Here is a 4,022-nt window from a genome sequence, read left to right on the forward strand (position 1 = left end):
GAGAGAAAATGACCCAAACCCACTAATGGTCACATACAGCTCCCAACTCAGCTGTATGTGACCATTAGTGGGTTTCGGTCATTTTAACTCAGGGACATCATCAATGAACTACTACCCATTCTGGACAATAATGCCGCTCTTTCAAGGACTTTTGGTGGCAGATCTTAACTTGCCAACAGACAGCCTCCAAACCTTACCTGCAGGAGGACACATGACACAGATGGTACTAAGTCTTCCAACAAACCAAGATACCAACTCTGCCCACTCATTTATCTTGGAAATGTCATTACAACACTTAATGACATCACCCACAATATTACGGGGACTTTCACATGGTCATCCTCCAATGTGATTTCTAGTTTCCAATGCCTTTGTGCACAGACAACCACAGTTAAAACTGGACTTGTCACTTCATTTTCATACACAAAGGATTTTGAATTTGAATTGACATTCTCACATACCAATGGCATATATATGTCTGTCCCTGGTTTCCACTCCACTAAATGCATCTGAAGAAGTAGACTGAAGTCTACAGAAGCTCATACTGCCAACTTCTTTCTTTCGGTTTGTCTCAAAGGTGCTACATGATCTCACTACATACTGAAAGCAGCAGCATGACAGACACAACATTGTGTGATAAATATCAGCTAAAACACTTTTATCTTGTTATAATTCCATTTTCCTACCCTTCTGTGATAAAGTCCTGCTGTATATACTCATGTGCAAGTTGACCTCATGTATAAGTAGACAGAACTCATGGATTTTGATATGAACCATGGATAAGTCAAGAGTAGAGCTTAAGTGAGGAGAAGGTTTTAACACTGGATTGAGAAGGAAGAAAATGGAGGGAAATGGGGTTGGTTGTTGGGGGGGGGGGGCAGGGAGATCCGAAGGAGGAGGAGGAGGAAGAGAAGGTTTTAACATCAGATTGATTATTGCACTACTGAGAAAATTTTTTTGGATGTTCTACCCAATTTCATATCAGGCTCTTGATGGAGGATAAGTCCCCAAATGTAATGTTGACTGTTGCTAAATGCCTTTCATAGGCAAAAAGGATTAGAGATCTCTATATGGCCCTATACAAACGGGCCCTTTAGCACATCCTGACGATGTGCTAGGGTTGCCTTGGGACACCATTTCCAGATGCCCCACAACCCTAGGACGTCACCAGGACATCACAGCTGTGTGCCGTCCAGATGGGCGTGCGCGGCAGTGATGTGCTCACACCGCTGCAGGCAGTTTGCGGCAGTGCTAAAAGGAGCTGCTTTTCAGCGCTCCTTTTCTTTCCACATAGCTGTGCTGCACAATTTGGTTGCTGCGGCACGGATACGCGGAAAAGAGAGGCGGCTCCCAGCTACCTCTTTCTGGCTGTCTGTATCCCGCCTGTATATTTTAGATAAAGCTGATAGCAATCATTTTATTGTTTTTACTGTACTATTTATTTATTTTGGATGTTTTTAATTTCATGTTTGAGTATTCTATTGGATCTATTGGATCTGTTGATCATAATAAAGGATGATGACAATGATGATGATGATGATGATGATGATGATGAACATCCGATTGGGATGTGGAGGGAAATGAGGTTTTTGGTAGTCAAGGGAAATCCAGGTCAGACGCGGATGAGGTTTTAACAATGGATGTTAAACTTTCCTACCTTCACTCATACTCACCTCCCAACTCTCTTACAGGCTTCCCATGAGAGTGGTCTTGCTGGATTAACAGAGAGATCTGGAAGAGGAGGATGGGGAGAGAAGGTTTTAATATTGGATTAAGAAGGGAATCACTGCACACACTCACACACACACACACACACACACACACACACACACACCTGTCTCGGCAGCTCTTTCAGAAATCACTGTCAAGGTACAAAGAGTGGGGCATCTTGGCTTGTTTTTAAGGACTTTTCTAACTAGTATTACTGTTTGTTGTCATTAACTGCCCTCCAGTAAATCTGGCCCTATGGCGAATGTATTGACTCATATATAGGTCATCCCCAGATTGTAGGGTCAATTTTTGGACGTAAAGTATATATGGTATATCAAGAAGGCACTCTGTAGCAGGAACAATGATTCCTTTGGCACTCATTCTATCTTTAACACCACTCCATTTTTCCTTTAGCTTTTTTCCCTATGTACCTAACCATCACCATACTTCTTCCTCAGGATTCCATGATATGATTAGCCAATGATAGGAGTGGAGCACACAAGAGAATCAAGCAACCATCAACCTGTGTTTATTGGTTAAGCAATATGAAAATTACTGTTGTAAGATATCTTTGATAGTTTTAAGGTTAATTTAACTAAATTCACTGAGGATAACTTATCAATGGCTGCTAATCAGGACTGCTGCATAGAATCTCCAAGTCCAAAAAAAACTATCCCATTGAATACTGTCTGTTGGGCATCAACCACAAAAGAGTGTTATTGATTTTGTGTCTTGTTTCTGGGCTTCCTAGATGAAACACACTGGCCAAAGTGAGAAAGCCTTAGGGAATGTGTCCACTATTGGCTGGTGCAGGCAAAGGATACTCATTGAACGGCACAAAACTATGGACTGTGTAGCCAGGTGGGGGAGGAGGAGGTGAGAGTTGGTCAGGCAGCACAGGAGGAGGAAGGGCTGCAGGACCCAGGGGAGGTGGGAGAGAGGAGGACTCCACCCAGGGGTTGGCCCATAAAAGGTGAAGGACAGGTGGATGAGAGGAGGAGTGGCAAACATGGAAGACTGGATTGTGCAGAGGCAGTCGCGGCAGGAAAGAGCAGAGTCACCAGGAGCCCAGGATGGGTAGGGTGCTCCATGACCCTGCAAAGGAAACTTAGTTTGCTGAGGGTGGGTCCTCATGTAGAGGTAGTTCTACCTGACCCAAGGAGAGAGGGAGACTTCAAATACCCACATGAGGAGGACTGGCAGAGGTAGGCAAAGGAGACCTTGGAGGGCAAATGGTGGGATCCTCGTGCTGCCCAGTGGGAGCAGCAGCCCAGACCGGAGCTGAAGAGAAAGCTGAGCTTGAATGCCTAGAGAAGCATATGGGTGGCTGCCAAACGGAGGGAATGACCCCCTAGCCCCAGGACAAGTAAAGAAGGACTGGAGGCATTCAGCCTCCAACCAGTCATGTAACTGAAGGATGGGGGAACCAGAAAAGGGGAGAAAAGTTGTGTTTATTGGAGTTAAAGTAAAGTTTGGAGCATTTAAGAGCGACTGGTGTGGTTCTTGGGAAACAAAACTCTGCACGTGGGTTGAGATCATGTCCCAGGGAGTCAATGCCCGCCCAGAGACATATACAATAGTTAAATAATTTGGATTGAAACATACATAAACAGATACTTACCTGGCAGGGGAGACACCTTGATCACGAAGGTGGTTTTCCCAGGGTGAGGCTCATCCATTGCACTCCGGGTGTGCTGACCCCTGCGATTTCCCCAAATGCGGGAAACTCGACTGCATAATTTGTGGTAGTGGGGATTAAATATTTTTTTTCAAAAAAAGAAAAAAAAGAAACATACATGAACAGAATTCAGTAGCTTACCTCAGACTATTTCATATTTATATCACAATATAATATTTCCCTCAAGGCAGCAGTGAAGGGGATAACCACATGTAGGTTGACTTGAATACCTTGGAGAAAGGATGGGATATGGACCTAATTGATAAATTTGTTGTTGTTATTGTTAAGTCATTTCCAGGCTATGGTGACTCTCAGGTGAACCTATCACACCATTATCCTGGCAAGATTTATTCAGAGGGGGTTTCCCACTGTCTTCATCTGAGGCTAAGTATGTGTGACTTGCCCATGGTCACCCAGGAGGTCCCAGTTTTGTTGCATTTCTCAAAATTTCCCCTTCATGTTCTTCCCATCCCTGTCTGATGTCTCTCCCTAACCCTCAGCATGGATATTTATGTAATTTGTGTCAGGGATGATGGGAGTTGTAGCTCTTCACCTCTGGCTCTAACTCACCACCTTGTTATGCACCGGCGCTGACCAGTTTTGGCCAGTGGTTAATGCTTTTCTCCAAAGCAGC

General features: G+C 44.3%; 1 non-coding gene across 1 annotated transcript; it reads left to right on the forward strand.

The window, feature by feature from the left end:
• Positions 1-3,323: 3,323 nt before the first annotated feature.
• Positions 3,324-3,484, forward strand: LOC121930168. Its single transcript, XR_006103837.1, has one exon. It is a non-coding gene; the product is annotated as a U1 spliceosomal RNA (small nuclear RNA).
• Positions 3,485-4,022: the final 538 nt, after the last annotated feature.

This window comes from Sceloporus undulatus, chromosome 4, assembly GCF_019175285.1.
Source record: "Sceloporus undulatus isolate JIND9_A2432 ecotype Alabama chromosome 4, SceUnd_v1.1, whole genome shotgun sequence".
NCBI lineage: Eukaryota > Metazoa > Chordata > Lepidosauria > Squamata > Phrynosomatidae > Sceloporus > Sceloporus undulatus.